The sequence below is a fragment of the Bubalus kerabau genome, chromosome 7 (assembly GCF_029407905.1).
Source record: "Bubalus kerabau isolate K-KA32 ecotype Philippines breed swamp buffalo chromosome 7, PCC_UOA_SB_1v2, whole genome shotgun sequence".
NCBI classification, from domain to species: domain Eukaryota; kingdom Metazoa; phylum Chordata; class Mammalia; order Artiodactyla; family Bovidae; genus Bubalus; species Bubalus kerabau.
The window spans coordinates 77,114,370-77,134,992 of record NC_073630.1 but is presented as its reverse complement, the minus strand read 5'-3'; the positions used below and the strand labels follow the sequence as shown (position 1 = coordinate 77,134,992).

Here is a 20,623-nt window from a genome sequence, read left to right as displayed (position 1 = left end):
CTTCCAATATCCTAGAAATAGGATACACCAATTATTCCAGAAGGCATTGCTTTTCAAATGTCTGGTGGAATATTTTAGCTCACTATTAAAAAAGAGTTACACTTCTTATTTACACTCTGGTGATTATATCTTTAAATATAAAGTACTAATCAATTAGTATTAAAGATTTATGAAGGGACAAGTTAATAATTTTCCACTCAATTCCTTCCCACTAATTAAAGAGTTTCACCATTAATCTTTGTCCTATAGCATTTAATCTGAAATAATGTTTGTCCTTTAGCTTTAGAATTAATTTTAAATAACATCTTTAATTTTGATATAAAGAACTCTTTTTCAGAATTGTCTTTCAGATTAAATTTTAAAAGCTCTAAAAGTCTCCTATCTAATTTTATACATAAAATGTCATTTGCATTAATCTGATGATTTTTAACTACACATTTGGCCCACAGTATCTAATTAATTTGGCAAGAGAATTATGGAAATAATAAAATTACTTCCAAATTTCAAGGAACACTTCATTTTTAAATGCCTAATTAAATATACCTTTGTAATAAAAGAAATCATTCTGAAAAATGTAATAGTGTTTTAATTTCCAAGTAATAGGTATTGAATGTTAATTTGTCCTGTATTTGCCACCCACAAGCGGCAAAAGCATTATCTTCTTAATACCCCCAAAGAAGCTGTATATTCATACAACTTAAAAAAGAAAATAAAATTAAATTTGTTTGGTAAAGAATACAAAGAAACGAATTGAAAAAACTAAGCGCTTCACTTCTTAAAAACCTAACTGGCATAGCATAATAATTTTAAGTTTCTTGTGTTTCTGCCAAGAGGCAAGTAAAGAGCAGTGATATTTAAGAAGATCACCATTTCAGTCATTTGTTTCTTCATTTATTCATTTTGGGATGCTCCTTCTTTATTATGGGTCCCACTTCTGACTCAAGACCAGCACCACAATGTTCTCTTTTGTTTTAGCAGTGAAGATGGATAAAGGAGGAGTAACTTCATTCCCTTTCAAAAGTCTTTGCAGCTCTCCTGCCTATTCTCCCCTCCCTTACTTCAAACATGAAAATCAATTCATACCCTAATTTCTCCAGTGAACAGTCCATAATCATCCCATTTTCTTCATTCTCCAATCATTAAATTTTTTACTCCTCACTTCTATATTAAAGTCAGTCAAAATTATCTCATTTCTTTTTTCTCTAATTTTTAAACACAATAGTAATTAAAATCTATAACAACAATATATCTCACCATACAAGAACAAGACAAATTTTTTTGAGATTTTTCTAAACATTAAATAAAGCTTTAAAAAAAATAGAAGTGTAATTTCAATACCAGTGGAGTCAAAGATAGATATTGCTACATAAAGACTCTATGACAAATTCACATATTTATAAACATTGCAACAGTTCTAAAGTATATGGAAATTGTTTCAAGAAAAATCAATATACAAGTACACTAAATAAATGCACCTATTAACCCACTAGATATTTGGAAACAATTTATCTAAAAATCATTATTCTTTGCCATACTTTACATTCAAGTATAAAAAGCTTGTAGCTTATGTTTCAAATTTCATCCTTCTTCGGCACAGAAAAGGGGAGCCTTCAAAAACCTAAAGCATAATCAAGCCATGCCATTTAGAAACATCTTCTTCTCTGTGCATTATCAGGGGACTACATTCCCAAGCCTTTCCATGCCAGAGAAGCTCTGAGTATCATTGGTTAATATCGGGCTTCAGGCTCCTGCAGCTTTCCAAGTAAATGAAAGCTCAATAATGCATGCTACCTGCTGGCTCCAGGCTGGCAGCTTTGCCTACCAATTCAGCATCGCCCAGGGTACCACTGCTGTACTTAGAGCGCTATCCCAAAGGTACTTACAGCTCGTTCCCTATTCATTCTAGCATAATCCTCTCACTTGCTGACCATTAGCAGTGTAATTAATGGGCATTTTCTGATTGATGTACCCTTTCAGATAAGTGTTATAATGAAAGGTGATTACAGTGAAGAATAATATAGTTGAAAATCAGTACCTGGTCGTCACCACTCATTGGCAATGCCATAACAGAATCAGACAGTGAGACCAGACTGCATAGAGTTATATCAAATAAAGTAATTCTTTCAATTTATTGCACTTTTAATTATGCCATCTTTAATTTAAAGAACTACCTTGCCCCGTACATTTAGTCTCCAAGCTAAAGGGAATTAATCTAAGGCTAACTAATATTCACTCCCCCAGCACATTTGAAATCAATTTTACCTTAAGTAAAATGTTTTATGAGGCTTCAGTTTACCCTGGGCATTATGCATCTTCATAATTTTTTAATGAACTTAGCATATCCATGAGCAAAAGCCATGAATCATATTTTTGGTAGCCCTTAAAAACAATTTTTTTCCAATTTGCTGTAAATTAAAAGAGATGTGAGAAAATGAGAATAAAATCTCATTACCACTGACAACCTCACAGCTCAATAAACCTGTTATTAAATCTTATTAAAGGGTCAGTTATTTGTCATTTTTAGTAACCTTCATCATCACATGCTATCCAATCTTCCTTTGAAATACCAGGGCATAGAGGTCATACAAGGAGTTCGGACTGTGAAAATCAGGCCCAAGAGTGAGTGTAAGTAATTGGAGCTCTTTCCAGGACTTCAATCTAAATATTGACATGCACTGAACTGTGGTATTACAGAGAAGGGTCGAGGACAAAGATCCAATGAAAAAAAATGATACCTTGCCACTCACTGGGGCTTTCTGATGACCAGAATCAAGAGGGGACATGATGGTTATCACAAGTAAAGCACAAGGAACATATAACCAAGGTGAGGCTAAATTTTGCTTATTGGATAAAGATAAAAAGGAAAATTCAGATCTCCAGTAGCTACAAGTTTTATGTACAACCAAATTTCTACATGCAAATTAAATTCATTCTGGATGAGTTGAGAATTCTAATATTTAATAAAATTTAATGAATTGTATAAAATTTAAAAAAATTCATCTTAAGTTGATTTTTAGTAAAATAGGTCAACTTATATTATTGGCCTACAGGTTCTGAAGCTAATTTCTGTCCTGGGTATGTTCATGGGAAAATAAATTTCAATACAATCTAAACAAGCTAGCTGAAAGAGATGTATATGCTAACAAACACAAAGATAGAAAACAAATATTCCAATAATTCAAGCAAAATTCAAGTGACCTTTCAAAATTCTGTGGTTGATTTAGCCACAATTGTCTGTCCGTGGGAGTCTTCAGGCCAGAATACTGGAGTGGGTTGCCATTTCCTTCTCCAGGGGATCTTCCCAACCCAGGGATTGAACCCAAGTCTCCCGCTTTGCAGGCAGATTCTTTACCATCTGAGCCACCAGGGAAGCCCCTTTGTAAGTAAAAGAAGTGATCAAAGATAGAGGAGGGTCTCCTGCTTTAAAATCTAGTAGATGTTTCTTGATTTCTATTTATGATAAGATAGGTTGTGTGCTGCTGGCAGGGATTGAGTGGAGAAATTTTAATGGAGAGATTTCTGTTCTCTAGAAGGAATGAAGGGGGTGCTCCTTGGTTTGTAACTGGGTAGCCAGAAATCCCCACAAAATCTCTGTACAAGCACCACTTACTCCCACTTTTCTTCAGTTTTGCCCCTTTGTCAGCATAAAATTCACAGGTTCTAAATAAGAGAGAAGAGGTTAAGAATAAAATCAATGGCACTAAACACTTAAGATTTCACTTACAGTCCATTAGATCTAATTACCAACTCTTCAGGTAGCTTTCTACTCTGATTTCATTCACCTGGGGAAAGCTGATCATAGCTTGAGTTTTATCTTTAATTATCTCAAATAATTGATTCTTGTTGTCATTCAGTACCTAAGGTGGGTCCAACTCTTTGTGACCCCATGGACTGCAGCATGCCAGACTTCCCTGCCCTTCACTCTCTCCCAGAGTTTTCTCAAACTTATGTCCATTGAGTTGATGATGCCATCCAATCATCTCATCCTCTGTCACCCTCTTCTCTTCTAGCCCTCAATCATTCCCAGAATCAGGGTCTTTTCCAATGAGTTGGCTCTTCGAATCAGGTGGCCAAAGGATTGGAGCTTCAGCTTCAGCATCAATCCTTCCAATGAATATTCAAGGTTGAATTGCTTTAGAGTTGACTGGTTTGATCTCCTTGCAGTCCAAGGGACTCTCAAGAATCTTGTTCAGCACCACAGTTCAACAGTATGAAGTCTTCAGTGCTCAGCCTTCTTTATCATCCAATTCTCACATCTGTACAGGGCTACTGGAAAAACACTAGCTTTAAATAAACAGACCTTTAAGGGCAAAGTGATGTCTCTGCTTTTTAATATGCTGTCTAGTTTTGTCATAGCTTTTCTTCCAAGGAGTAAGCGTCTTTTAATTCCACGGCTGTGATCACTGTCCACATTGATTTTGGAGCCCAAGAAAATAAAATCTGTCATTGCTACCACTTTTTCCCCTTCTATTTGCAATGAAGTGCTGGGACTGGATGCCATGATCTTAGTTTTTCAATATTGAGTTTTAAGTCAGCCTTTTCACTCTCCTCTTTCACCTTCATCAAGAAGCTATTTAGTTCCTTTCACTTTCTGCCATTAGAGTTGTTCATCGGCATATCTGAGGTTATTGATATTTCTCCTGGCAATCTAGACTCCAGCTTGTGAGTCATCCAACCCAGCATTTCACATGAGGTACTCTACAGAAAAGTTAAATAAGCAGCGTGACAATATACAGCCTTGACATATCCCTTTCCCTGTTTTGAACCAGTCTGTTGCTTCTCGACAGAACACAGGTTTCTCAGGAGATAGGTAGGTTGGTTTGATATTCCCTTCTCTGTAAGAATTTTCCACAGTTTGTTGTGATCCACAGAGTCAAAGGTTTCGAGTAGTCAGTGCAGCAGAATTCCCTTGCTTTTTCTATGATCCAACAGATGCTGGCAATTTGATCTCTGGTTCCTTTACCTTTTCTAAATCCAGCTTGTACATCTGAAAGTTCTTGGCTCACATACTGCTGAAGCCTAGCTTGAAGGGTTTTGAGCATTACCTTGCTAGCATGTGAAATTAGCTCAGTTGTGCAGTAGTTTGAACATTCTTTGACATTGATTTTCTTTGGGATTGGAATGAAAACGGACCTCTTCCGGTATCTTGCCACAGCCTACCTCTGAGGACATTCTGATGTCAACAAAGTTCACTATAGATCCATCTGCGTTGATTTTCCTAAGGCTTTATTTGTTAGCCTGCTCAGACCACCATGACAAAACACCACAGATTTAACATTTATTTTTTCACAATTCTGGAGGCTGTGAGTTCTAGAAACTAGAGTGCCAGCATTATCCACTTCTGGTGAGATCTCTCTTCCTGGCTTGCAGATGGCCATCTTGCTGAGTTTTCATATAGCAGAGAGAGAGGGAGAATTGTGTGGTCAGATTGGTCCCCATGCTATGACCTCACTTAAGCTTTATCACCTCCTCACAAGCCCTATCTCCAAATACGGTCACACTGGGGATTTGACTTGAACATGGAGATTGTGGAGGACATGATTCAGTCCATAACATTTTATGTGACAGAAATGTCAAACCTCTTTTCTTATATAATTTAAGACTGTCTTTATAGGACACCAAAACAACCAGCTGATGCAAAGAAAAAAACAGTTAAAATGAATGTTTTGAATAATATATACAGTGGATATATAAATATAATATATTAATAAATAAATAAATTAAATTAAATATAATTTTATTTTACCTTGTTAGTATTTGCTTTCATTTCTATCCAGTGGCTCAAGGGAAAATACAGTCACTCAGGGATTTCTCACTCCCCTCCATTTTATTTTAGCAGAATCAGAAGATATTAAGAAGAGGTGACAAGAATACACAGAAGAATTCTACGAGAAAAATCTTCATGACCCAGATAACCATGATGGTGTGCCCACTCACTTAGAGCCAGACATCCTGGAGTGTGAAGCTAGGTAGGGCTTAGGAAGCATCATTACAAACAAAGCTAGTGGAGGTAATGGAATTTCAGCTAAATTATTTAAAATCCTAAAACATGATGCTGTGAAAGTACTGCACTCAATATGTCAGCAAATTTGGAAAACTCAGCAGTGGCCACAGGACTGGAAAAGGTCAGCTTTCATTCCAATCCCAAGGAAAGGCAATGCCAAAGAATATTCAAACTACCACACAATTGCACTCATCTCACACAATAGCAAAGTAATGCTCAAAATTTTCCAAGCTAGGCTTCAACAGTATGTGAACCATGAACTTTCAGATGTTCAAGCTGGATTTAGAAAAGGCAGAGGAACCAGAGATCAAATTGCCAACATCTGTTGGATCATAGAAAAAGCAATAGAAAAACATCTACTTCTGCTTTATTGACTATGCCAAAACCTTTCAGTGCATAGATCACAACAAACCATGGAAAATTCTTTAAGAGATGGGAATACCAGACCACCTTAACTGCCTCCTGAGAAATCTGTATGCAGTTCAAGAAGCAACAGTTAGAACTGACATGGAACAACAGAGTGGTTCCAAATAGGGAAAGGAGTACATCAAGGCTGTATATTGTTACCCTGCTTATTTAACTTATCTGCAGAGTACATCATGAGAAACACTAGGCTGGATGAAGCACAAGCTGGAATCAAGATTGCTGGGAGAAATATCAATAACCTCAGACATGCAGATGACACCACCCTTATGGCAGAAAGCGAAGAGGAACTAAAGAGCCTCCTGATGAAAGTAAAAGAGGAGAGTGAAAAAGCTGGCTTAAAATTCAACATTGAGAAAACTAAGATCATGGCATCAGGTCCCATCACTTCATGGTAAATAGATGGGGAAACAATAGAAACAGTGACAGACTTTATTTTTTTGGACTCCAAACATCACTGCAGATGGTGACTGCAGCCATGAAATTAAAAGACACTTTCTCCTTGGAAGAAAAGTTATGACCAACCTAGACAGCATATTAATAAGCAGAGATGTGACTTCGCTGACAAAGGCCCATCTAGTCAAAGCTATGGTTTTTCCAGTAGTCATGTATGGATATGAGAGTTGGACTATAAACAAGGCTGAAGAATTGATGCTTTTGAAGTGTAGTGTTAAAGAAGACTCTTGAGAGTCCGTTGGACTGCGAGGAGATCCAACCAGTCAATCCTAAAGGAAATCAACCCTGCATATTCATTGGAAGGACTGATGCTGAAGCTGAAGCTCCAAAACTTTGGCCACCTTATGTGAAGACCTGACTCAGAAAAGACCCTGATGCTGGGAAAGATTGATGACAGGAGAATGGATGAGATACTTGGATAGCTTCATCAACTCAATTGACATGAGTTTGAGCAAGTTCCAGGAGTTGGTAATGGACAGGGAAGCCTGGTATGCTGCAGTCCATGGGGTAGCAAAAAGTCAGACATGACTGAGCAACTGAACTGATGGACATTCTGCCAGATTTAGGCAGGATCAGAACACCAGGGAATCTGGGTATGAACATACGATCATTGGTCAGCTTTTATCCACACAAGATCCTCATTCTCTCAAGTACTCAGACCTGATGCAAACCTCTTTTGACCCAGGCTTGAAAAGAAAATGGGGTAAAAGAGGAAACGTCAGAGAAAGCATATTTTAATATCTCCAATACTAACTTACCACATGTGAAGCAGGAATGGTGTTAATCTTTTTTATCCATCAAATGCAGAGTTGGAAAGGCTCATGGCACTTTTCTACTTCATTGTCATAATTTTGAAGATGAAGACATTGGGGCCCAGAAAGGTGATGTAACTCATGCGAGGTCCCAAGAGCATTTGATGGTGAGTCACAGACCAGACTAGGAATCCCATGGACAGAGGAGCCTGGAATGCTGCAGTTCATGGGGTTGCAAAAGAGTCAGACATGACTTAGTGGCTAAACAACCACACAGAGCAGAAAGCAGTTATTTTCAGGACCCCATGCTGTCTCTTAAGAACACAATTCAATTCAAGCAACCCTACACATGTGCCTACTAAGTGCAAGAAACTATACTAGGCCCATCAAGTACCCTGAGTAGAGTTGTTTTTCTGTTTTGTTTTTTTAATTGTATCTGAAAGAAAAGAAGCCTCTTAATGTTGCTATGGCTTGTAGCTGCCCTGTTTTCAGAGATGTCTATTAAAAAAAAAAAAAAAAAAAGGTAAAGAAACAGGGCTTTGTTAGCCCAAGGATACCCTAAAAGCTTGTTTCAAACATTTTGATTAACAGAAAAATATGCATTTTTTTTTCTTTTCTGTTTCAAGTTACCTAGGGTAAAACAGCACTTCTGGACACTGATGAAATCTTATTAAATGCTGTGTTCTGTCAGCTCCTCTAAGATTAGGCAAGTCTAAGAATCAAGGACACTTTGAAGTGAAAAGAGAGGAATCTTTTAAGTCATTTTAGAGGAAAATTCTTGTCAAACTTTCCAAAGTGAAGATGACAATTTCCTTCCTTTGATTTTTTTTTAATTAAAGAAAATAACTCAAAAACATAAACATACAATATAGCTTAAGTGCTTTATAATAAAAACCCTATTTATCCTCCCATAAAATTCCATTTTGCAAAACAGAGTTATATGACTCTAGTATAGTGAGAAATGCCTTTTTTTTTTTTTCTCTCAACTAGTAGAACAACAACATTCAATTAACGGCTACAGAACAGCATTCAATTAACAATTTACAGAAGACCCATTTACTGCACTTGTTTGTGTGCCTCTGAAGTTTCTGATTTCCAGGTTCTTCCTCTATGTCCTTTATTTTTAATTCATTTATTGGAAAATCTTGATCATTTGTCCTGTAGTTTACACGCTCTGGGCTTTCTGACTTTATGCTAGCAGTTTCCTTTAACATTTTCCCCTGTCTCTGGATGTTCTGTCCATTAGTAGTTAGGTAATAGATTTTTTTGGATAATACTTCATAGGTGATGTTGCCTCAATCAAGAAGTTCATGCTTTAGAGAAGGAAATGACAACTCACTCCAGTATTCTTGCCTAGGAAACCCCAAGGAGAGAGGAGCCTGGCAGGCTAGAGTCCATGGGGTCACAAAGAGTCTGACATGATTTGGTAACTAAACAACAGTCTGGTATCTGCTCATAGGTAAACAGTATAATACTCTGTGATTATTTTGTCTTTTCCAATGCATTTTGTTTTCCCTGCAGTGAAATGATTTTCTGGTATTTTTATATTGGTTTAATTTTCTATGTACTTAGCAATAATTCAAATCCAAACACGTCCTTGATTATGCCAATCTCTTTTCAACATCTTCAAGCACATTAGGTATTTTGTTAGGTTTGTCTCCTTGAAGAAACCACTCCTAAAGATTCCTCTAACAATGTGGGTTCAGTGTTGTCTTGGCCTGGGTCCCCGTTACTCCCACCCTCAGGTTTCCTTCTGATTCTGTCCTGTGTTGGAAATCCTAGACCCTATGGATGTATTTATTTGGTTCAAAACCTCACTCTTTGGTAGAGGACATTCTCCAGAAGAAAAGAAGACTGGGAGATGAAAAAAAAAAAAGTAGCACATGTTTGTTTTTCCTTTTTTGATATTAGCAGACATCGGTGAAGATTGTTTATAACCCTTATATCACTAGGGGTTGTAAAATAAAGTTATTTTAATTCTGTGCTATCCTTTTTCATGTATTAGCTGAAAGTCTTCTATAAAAAAGAGCTTTCCCTCACTATGTGCTTGTCCTTAAGTACAATGCAAGGAAACCTTTGATGTTCCTGTTGCTCTGTCCTTGAGACTTGTTTCCTATGAGAAGTCTCCGTGAGTGTTTCAGTGATGCACTTGCCTCCCAGGACTACCTGCCATGCCGCTTATCCCTCAAGCCCTCTCTACCCCACTCTGTTTCTGATTACCCGCCTTAAGGCAGCCAAACTCATGAATTCAATGGGTGAAACACAACAAACTGATAGTCTTGAGGTCTACAATTGCCAATAACTTTTCAACTAAGAGACTCCAACTTTCTGAAATAGTTTTTTCATGTGTAACGATAGAATTATCACAATACTTGCCTGTGCCAGTTATTTTATTGCCTTATAATACTCCTTTCTTTGCCATGCTTTGTGACACTACAAATGGGCCATACAAACATTTCTCCTCTGCCAAGCTGACACAGTGTCAGGCTTCTCAGTAGAGGGCACGAGAGGGTCACTGCAAGAGAAAGGAGCTTCCATTCCTAATTCCAGTCTGGCTGCATCTCCCTCCCATGTTACAGTTACCAGCAGTTTTTAGGAGGCCCCAGAGGCACTCACTCTCCAGCAGGTTCTCCCCCAGAAGCAACTTACTGCAGATCACCTCTGGCATATTTAAATCCAAACCAACATCTGTGGGTATTTCTTATAGATAAATTCCAGCCTACTCACACCTTTCTCAGGTGTCTTCAGCAGGCTTTTCCTACAGACCAACTCTGGCTCACACTCTCTGCAGAGTTTGTTTCCCTTCAGCAGCTGGCATGTTCCTAAGACAGTTCCGCCCATAGTCAAGAGTACCTTCAAGGTTGCACTGATGCTAACATCTTGAAATTCTCAATAATTTTTTAACAAATGCCCCGAACAACTTTCATTTTGCATCAGTTCAGTTCAGTTGCTTAGTAATGTCTGATTCTTTGCATCCCCATGGTCTCCAGCACTCCAGGCATCCCTGTCCATCTCCAGCTCCCAGAATTTACTCAAACTCATGTCCACTGAGTCAGTGATGCCATCCAACCATCTCATCCTCTGTCGTCCTCTTCTCCTCCTGCCTTCAATCTTTCTCAGCATCAGGGTCTTTTCTAATGAGTCAGTTCTTCGCATCAGGTGGCCAGAGTATTAGAGTTTCACCTTCAGTATCAGTTCTTCCAATGAATATTCAGGACTGATTTCCTTTAGGATGGACTGGTTGGATTTCCTTGCAGTCCAAGGGACTCTCAAGAGTCTTCTCCAACACCACAGTTCAAAAGCATCAACTCTTCTGCACTCAGCTTTCTTTATAGTACAACTCTCCCATCCATACATGACACCTGGAAAAACCATAGCTTTGACTAGACGGACCTTTGTTGGCAAAGTAATATCTCTGCTTTTTAATATGCTATCTAGGTTGGTCATAACTTTTCTTCCAAGGAAAAAGTGTCTTTTAATTTCATGGCTGCAGTCTCCATCTGCAGTGATATTGGAAGCCCCCCTCAAAATAAAGTCTCTCACTGTTTCCATTGTTTCCTCATCTATTTGCCATGAAGTGATAGGACCAGATGCCATGATCTTCGTTTTCTGAATGTTGAGTTTTAAGCCAACTTTTTCACTCTCCTCTTTCACTTTCATCAAGAGGCTCTTTAGTTCTTCGTTTTCTGCCATAAGGGTGGTGTCATCTGCATATCTGAGGTGTTTGATATTTTCCTGGCAATCTTGATTCCAGCTTGTGCTTTATCCAGCCCAGCATTTCTCATGATGTACTCTGCATTTAAGTTAAATAAGCAGGGTGACAATATACAGCCTTGACGTACTCCTTTCCCTATTTGGAACTAGTCTGTTGTTCCATGTCCAGTTCTAACTGTTGCTTCCTGACCTGCATACAGATTTCTCAAGAGGCAGGTCAGGTGGTCTGGCATTCTCATCTCTTTAAGAATTTTCCAGAGTTTCTTGTGGTCCACACAGTCAAAGGCTTTGGCATAGTCAATAAAGCAGAAATAGATGTTTTTCTGGAACTCTCTTACTTTTCCTATGACCCAACAGATGTTGGCACTGTGATCTCTGATTCCTCTGCCTTTTCTAAATCTAACTTGAACATCTGGAAGTTCAGGGTTCATGTACTGTTGAAGCCTGACTTGAAGAATTTTGAGCATTACTTTGCTAGCATGTGAAATTAGCTCAGTTGTACAGTAGTTTGAACATGCTTTGGCATTGACTTTCTTTGGGATTGGATGAAAACTGACCTTTTTCAATCCTGTGACCACTGCTGAGTTTTCCAAATTTGCTGACATATTGAGTGCAGCACTTTCACAGCATCATCTTTCAGGATTTGAAATAGCTCAACTGGAATTCCATCACCTCCACTAGCTTTGTCCATAGTGATGCTTCCTAAGGCCCACTTGACTTCACATCTAGGATGTCTGGCTCTAGGTGAGTGATCACACCATCGTCATTATCTGGGTTGTGAAGATCTTTTTTTGTATAGTTCTTCTGTGTATTCTTGCCACCTTTTCTTAATATCTTCTGCTTCTGTTAGGTCCATACCATTTCTGGCCTTTATTGTGCCTATATTTGCATGAAAGGATCCTTTGGTATCTCTACTTTTCTTGAAGAGATCTCTAGTTTTTCCCATTCTATTGTTTTCCTCTATTTCTTTGGATGCTTGCTCCTTGGAAGGAAAGTTATGACCAACCTAGACAGCATATTAAAAAGCAGAAACATTACTTTGCCAACAAAGGTCTGTCTAGTCAAGGCTATGGTTTTTCCAATAGTCATGTATGGATGTGAGAGTTGGACTATAAAGAAAGTTAAGCACTGAAGAATTGATGCTTTTGAACTGTGGTGTTGGATAAGACTCTTGAGAGTCCTTGGACTGCAAGGAGATCCAATCAGTCCATCCTAAAGGAGATCAGTCCTAGGTGTTCATTGGAAGGACTGATGTTGAAGCTGAAACTCCAGTACTTTGGCCACCTGATGCAATTAACTGACTCATTGGAAAAGACTCTGATGCTGGGAAAGATTGAGGGTAGGAGGAGAAGGGGACAACAGATGTCTGGATGGCATCACTGACTCAATAGACATGGGGTTGCGTGGACTCTGGGAGTTGGTGATGGACAGGGAGGCTGGTGTACTGCGATTCATGGGTTCACAAAGAGTTGGACATGACTGAATAACTGAACTGAACTGAACTGATTTCTTTGCATTGATCACTGAAGAAGGCTTTCTTATCTCTCCTTGCTATCCTTTGGAACTCTGCATTCAAATCAGTATATCTTTCCTTTTCTCCTTTGCCTTTCACTTCTCTTCTATTCACAGCTATTTGTAAGGTCCCCTCAGACAACCATTCTGCCTTTTTGCATTTCCTTTACTTGGGTTTGGTCTTGATTCCTGCCTCCTGTACAATGTCATGAACCTCTTTCCATAGTTCTTCAGGCCTCTGTCTAACAGATCTAATCACTTGAATCTATTTGTCACCCCCACTATATAATCATAAGTGATTTGATTTAGGTCATACCTGAATGGACATTTTGCATGGGGCCTACAAATTGTGTGTTTCATTCTGGTCTGAGTTCTAAATCTTAGCCTCAGTGAGGATCCCTCTTCCACATTCCTAGTTTCTTCCTGTTTATACTTCCTCAGCCCTAGTAGCCGCTTTCTATATTTCCTTTCCCTGCATTTTTTGATGTCTCTTACTCTTTCTAGTAGGTAATCACCTCTTACTGTTTAATAATTCTTTATATTACATTACTGGTGGGATTACTGTCTTCTTATTGGACCCTGGTTGATACACTGCTTCAGAGAGTTTCTATAAAACTTACTTGACATACTTCATATAGTCATGCAAGTAATACTAATGTATGGCAATTGGTGTTAACCAATCCAGTAGTTATTTACTATGATTATTTCTCTACATTTACACAAGTAAAAGCTCCTACTTTGCTCTATGAGGTATGTCACAATAAGAAAAATTAAGAAAAAAATATGAATTGCTCTCAATCTATAATCTGTCCTAGAAGTGAACTCAAAAATGGCACTTTTGAACAGAAAGGTGGACAGAATATTATAGTGAAAGGAGAACTGTATTTGGGGCCATAAGACCCAGGTTTGAAAAGAGGTAACCATTTCAATGGAATAATGACCAAAACTACTTGACCCATCTCATCCCTGTTTTTTACCTCTACAAAATAGGAATAAATGTACCTATCTCAGGATTTTCTAAGGCTTAAAGGACAAGACATGTGAAAAGACCTTACAAATCATGAATCAATTTACAAAGCCTATTTATTATCAAATATATTGCTATTACTTTTATTACTATAGGGTTGTCAATATCTTATACAATGCAAGTAAGTATTCATTACTATTTTATAACTAGCATTCAACAGCCTACTATATACCTGGTCTTTATAAATTATTTCATTAATCATAACAGCCCCACCACATAAAAAGTATTATTTTCTTTTGTGTCATCCTTGACTCCCATTAATCTCACACCACACATTGAATCCAACAGAGTGAATCATCTAGATTTTGCTTCCAAACTATGATCAGATCTTGACCACTTCTCAGCATGTCCCCTTCACCACCCTGGCCTAAGAGCCATCCCCGCTGCCCTAGATTACTGCAACTGCCTCCTAACTGGTTTTCCAGCTCTGCCATTCCTCTGCCTGCCACTAGCATATATCCCCATCAAGTCTATATTCAGACAAATAACCATATGATCCTTTTAGAATATGTCAGGTCATCTCATTTCTCTGCCTAAAATCTTCCAATGGCTTCCTTTCTAACTGAGAGTTAGCCAAAATCATTATAATGGCCTCAAGATCATTTGTAATCTACCTACTTCACATTATCTTTCTGACCTTATCTTCTACTCTCCATCTGTTCCCCACAGTCTAGTCATGCTGGCCTCCTTACTGTTTTTAGAACATACCAGGCAGAGCCCTGCCTCAGGGCCTTTGCATTTGCTCTTGCTTCTGCCAAAACATGCTTCTCCCAGATGGTCTTATAACTTGCTCCCTTGCCTCCTTTTGGTCTCTGCCTGAGGGTTGCTTTCTCTGTCAGTCTGCCTAATTTCAGCTGAGTTACTCAGCACCCCATTGCAAAGTTTTCTCTCCTGTTTTCTGTATTTTCTTCCATATCACTTGAAGACTCTGATGCTGGAAAAGATTGAGGGCAAGAGGAGAAGGGGACGGCAGAGGAGATAGATAACATTACTGACTCAATGGACATGAGTCTGAGCAAACTCCAAGAGTGAGTGAAGGACAGGGAAGCCTAGCATGCTACTGTCAATGGGGTTACAAAGAGTTGGACACAACTTAGCAAATGAACAACAATAATCTGACAGATATGTCAGACATGATACATTTATAATGCACTTGTGAATTTGGATTCTTTATTTTGAAATTAATAAAAACACAGTTTGATTTGCATTAAACGAAAGGGAAACTTTAAACCCAAGTAACTAGAAATTCTAGTGCAAGAGCATGTTTTGGAACGACATAGTCAAGTTCAATCTCTCTTGTCATTCACTTTGCCCTTTCAACCTCTGTATACTAGCTTTATCTGCAGACTGCCATCCTCTATAGCAGTGAAATAAAGTGTTACAGATTCCAAAACTCATCACCTACACACTATACCATTCAGAGTAAGTGACAGTGCCTACCTTGTACTTGACATGTACTTCACCTGATTGGAGCAATCACAGTGGACCAGAGTTCAGTGCAATGCCATGCACTGAATGGCCTAGGTCTTTGCTTACCACTGAACCAATTTCTGTGGCAAGGGCTATGATTGCCTATGTCCATGCATAGAGCTGGGGGTGATGTCAAGCCTACTTCCAAGAAATAGATGCTGGAATAAATGTCCATTAGAGCCACTGTGCTATACAGTGTCCAAATATAATTATAGAAAACTATATCTCAGAGATATAGTTTTCTATAATTATATTTTTCATCATCCTGAAAGATGATGCTGTGAAAGTGCTGCACTCAATATGCCAGCAAATTTGGAAAACTCAGCAGTGGCCACAGGACTGGAAAAGGTCAGTTTTTGTTCCAATCCCAAAGAAAGGCAATGCCAAAGAATGCTCAAACTACCACACAATTGCACTCATTTCACACACTAGTAAAGTAATGCTCAAAATTCTCCAAGCCAGGCTTCAGCAATATGTGAAAAATGAACTTCCTGATGTTCAAGCTGGTTTTAGAAAAGGCAGAGGAACCAGAGATCAAATTGCCAACATCTGCTGGATCATTGAAAAGCAAGAGAGTTCCAGAAAAACATCTATTTCTGCTTTATTGACTATGCCAAAGCCTTTGACTGTGTGGATCACAATAAACTGTGGAACGTTCTGAAAGAGATGGGAATACCAGACCACCTGACCTGCCTCTTGAGAAATCTGTATGCAGGTCAGGAAGCAACAGTTAGAACTGGACATGGAACAACAGACTGGTTCCAAGTAGGAAAAGGAGTACATCAAGGCTGTATATTGTCACCTGTTTATTTAACTTAAATGCAGAGTACATCATGAGAAACGCTGGACTGGAAGAAACACAAGCTGGAATCAAGATTGCCGGGAGAAATAGCAATAACCTCAGATACGCAGATGACACCACCCTTATGGCAGAAAGTGAAGAGGAACTCAAAAGCCTCTTGATGAAAGGGAAAGTGGAGAGTGAAAAAGTTGGCTTAAAACTCAACATTCAGAAAACGAAGATCATGGCATCCAGTCCCATCACTTCATGGGAAATAGATGGGGAAACAGTGGAAACAGTGTCAGACTTTATTTTTCTGGACTCCAAAATCACTGCAGATGGTAACTGCAGCCATGAAATTAAAAGACGCTTTTACTCCTTGGAAGGAATGTTATGACCAACCTAGACAGCATATTGAAAAGCAGAGACATTACTTTGCCAGCAAAGGTTCGTCTAGTCAAGGCTATGGTTTTTCCTGTGGTCATGTATGGATGTGAGAATTGGACTGTGAAGAAGGCTGAGCGCCGAAGAATTGATGCTTTGGAACTGTGGTGTTGGAGAAGACTCTTGAGAGTCCCTTGGACTGCAAGGAGATCCAACCAGTCCATTCTGAAGAAGATCAGCCCTGAGATATCTTTGGAAGGAGTGATGCTGAAGCTGAAACTCCACTACTTTGGCCACCTCATGTGAAGAGTTGACTCATTGGAAAAGACTCTAATGCTGGGAGGGATTGGGGGCAGGAGGAGAAGGGGACGACAGAGGATGAGATGGCTGGATGGCATCACTGACTCGATGGACGTGAGTCTGAGTGAACTCCGGGAGTTGGCTCAAAGGCCTGGCGTGCTGCGATTCCTGGGGTCGCAAAGAGTAAGACACGACTGAGCGACTGATCTGATCTGATATCTCAGAAATCAAGGTGACACAACCAGTACATTGCAGAGCCTATGCTTAACACAAGATCTGCCAAAAATCAAAGCCCACACTGTTGACCCTCCTACATTTCAGCTTTCATGTTTCACCATGGACTCCTCCTAATCCCTGTTTTTCTCTCTATTAAAGAGGACTCTCGCTAGGAGCCATGTTCGAGTTTGGTCAAGTCTTCTACAGCAGAGCACTTGCTCTGAAATTTGGAGACTGAGTACACCACATAAGATAGATCAGTGGGATACAACAGGCCTTTACAGCTTCTCTGAACAAACCAGGTCTCTAGATGGCCATCTTCAGGTGTCCCATCGAAAAGCCTGCCTCATGTAACATATTGCCGGTTATGGCACTGGCCTGATCTTCACAGTCAGTCATCATGAACTCAAAGCAATTGAAAACTGCGAATATGCTTTTAATCTTAAAAAGGATGAAGTATGTGTAAACCCTTACCACTACCAGAGAGTTGAGACACCAGTTTTGCCCCCATGCTGGTGCCCCGGCACCCTGAGATCCCAACAGAACTGCCCCCTCTGGATGACTATACCCACTCCATTCCAGAAAACCACTAACTTCCCAGCAGGAATTGAGCCACAGAGTAATTATATCCCAGAAACGCCACCTCCTGGATATATCAGTGAAGATGGAGAAACAAGTGATCAACAGTTGAACCAAAGTATGGATACAGGATCTCCAGCAGAATTATCTCCTACTACTCTTTCCCCTGTTAATTATAGTTTGGACTTGCAGCCAGTTACTTACTCAGAGCCTGCGTGTTGGTGTTCAATAGCATATTATGAATTAAACCAGAGGATTGGAGAGACCTTCCATGCCTCACAGCCCTCGCTCACCGTAGATGGCTTCACAGATCCATCAAATGCTGAGAGGTTCTGCCTAGGTTTACTCTCCAACGTAAACAGAAATGCTACGGTAGAAACGACAAGAAGACATAGGAAGAGGAGTGCGCTTATATTACAAAGGTGGGGAAGTTTTTGCTAAGTGCCTAAGTAATAGTGCAATCTTTGTGCAGAGCCCCAACTGTAATCAGAGATACGGCTGGCACCCTGCAACAGTGTGTAAAACTCCACCAGGCTGTAATCTGAAGATCTTCAACAACCAGGAACTTGCTACTCTGCTGGCTCAGTCCGTTAATCAGGGTTTTGAAGCCGTGTATCAGCTATCTAGAATGTGCACCATAAGAATGAGTTTTGTGAAAGAGTGGGGAGCAGAATACCGAAGGCAGACGGTAACAAGCACTCCTTGCTGGATTGAACTTCATCTGAATGGACCTCTACAGTGGTTGGACAAAGCATTAACTCAGATGGGATCCCCTTCTGTGCGTTGCTCAAGCATGTCATAAAGCTTCATCACCAATCAAGTCCTATCAAAAGACTTAATGTACCAACTCTTCTGTCATAGTATTTGTGTGTGATCCCCGTGGACTGTTTACTATCCAAAAATTCAAGAGAAAACAGCACTTGAGGTCTCATCAATTAAAGCACCTTGTGGAATTGGTTTCCTATGTTCGAATATTAGATGGGAAAACTAATGTCTAGAAATACTCTCCCGTAAAGGAGGAAGAAAGATTTTAAAGACTTACTGATGTCTTGTTGGGCATAAAACTGACTGTCCCAAAGGTTTATTAATAACAGTAGTAGTTATGTGTACAGGTAATGTATCATGATCCAGTATCACAGTATTGTGCTGTTTATATACATCTTTAGTTTGCATACATTAGGGGTGTGTGTGTGCTGCTTCTTGATTTAGGCAAGCCTTTATAAAGTTACAGTACCTAATCTGTTATTCGCACTTTTTTGTTATTTTTGTGTGTCTTTTTTAATATAGAATATATATCAAGATTTTCAAATTATCATTTAGAAGCAGATTTCCCTTGTAGAAAAACTAAGTTTTCTGCCTTTTACCAAAAATAAACTCTTGGGGGAAGAAAAGTGGATTAACTTTTGAAATCCTTGACCTTCATGTGTTCAGTGGGTCTTAAATATTCATTCTTTCTGTGTTTGTTTACTTACTGCTAAATCTCATTATAAGGAAACTTTATGGAAAAAAAAATAAAGGGGAATCTCTTTTAAATGAGTTGATCAAAGTGAATATTCAGGAATGGGATAAATATTAAAGAGATTCATAAGGATGTAGGGGTGGAAATATAAGGTTCCCTCCTTTCTCACATTTTTTTGCCACTTTCTCTCCTATTCAGTGGAAGCTAGTGGATCTTTTGGCACACCAACACTCCAAAGTCACGCTAAGAAAGGGAGTGTGATTTAGTGAAAGAAAAGTTAATTTCTCTCATATTAATACATGCACTATTCTGATTAAAACAGAAAAATTTTAATCTACTAGGTGAGATCTACTGCTGCCTTCCCAGGATAATCTTGCACTGAGGCTTTCTGCTTTAATGGAGCCTGTACCTAGAGATGAAATCACAGAGGGAGAAAACAGGAGAGATGACCAAAATAAAGTGAATACCTGGTGCATCCTGAAACTGCTTCTGTGTGAAATGATGGGCAGTTCAATACATCATCCTTGAATTCTACTTGTGTTCCTAACCCACCAGTGGTAATCCTGCTTTCCTTCTGGTACTTGCACTGCATCCCAGCATCACAAAGGCATAATGGGCCAATGTTCGCAGTTCAACCACCTAGAATTCTTTCTAACACAGCATCATAAACAAGGTATATTTGTTCACCTGAATTTTTTTCTCTTACATCTTTCTTAAGTCAAATAACCAGAACCACAAGCAGTTTTACACATGGAAGTGCAATCCTTCCAGGTTCATTTTTATAACCTGACTGGTTGAAGGCCCAACAAATTCAGCCAGTTGAGAACTTACTCAAGGTACCTGACAATAAAAATCATTGTTCAAAGGCAAAACTGATATCTCAAAACTCATTGGGCTATAGCTATATTTTTTCATTTAGTTTTTCTAATAATAGTACCACATTTAGACACAAACACTAAACGCATCTATTACTTCTATGATGACTCACACAGCCTTAAAAGAACTTTCTTTAGTTTACTCCAATAATCTTAGCATTTGGCGACCTGAGGAACCTAATATAAGACCAAAACTTAGATCTTCGTCTGCACTCCCTTTCTCAGAACCATATGATTTTCACCTCTGTATTAAGAGGGATTATTTATTATCATTGCTTTTAAGCAGAGTATATATTGAACACAGGATAAATTTTGTGTTGATATTTGAAAATACAGTCAAGAGAAATGTGTGATTACTCAGATGAGTTTGTGGAGGTGGTGCTTTAGTCGCTAAGTAGTGTCCGACTCTTGCGACCCCATGGACCGTAGCCTGCCAGCTTCCTCTGTCCATGGGGATTCTCAACACAAGAATACTGGAGTGGGTTGCTTAGGTCCAGATTATTTTTCTAGACCAATTCTGCAGTAAAAATTCATAAAGGAGGTGCAATTTTAAATGCTTCTTGAAGAAAATGAAGGAAAACAAAGGTGGCTCAGCAGTAAAGAATCCACCTACCAATGCAAGAGATGCAGGTTCAGTTCCTGGGTCAGGGAGATCCCCTGGAGAAGGAAAT

At 39.0% G+C, this 20,623-nt stretch overlaps 1 pseudogene; it reads left to right on the top strand.

Annotated features, from left to right (window-relative positions):
• Positions 1 to 18,856, top strand: part of LOC129657081 (mothers against decapentaplegic homolog 2-like) — a 47,183-nt pseudogene extending 28,327 nt beyond the window's left edge.
• Positions 18,857 to 20,623: the final 1,767 nt, after the last annotated feature.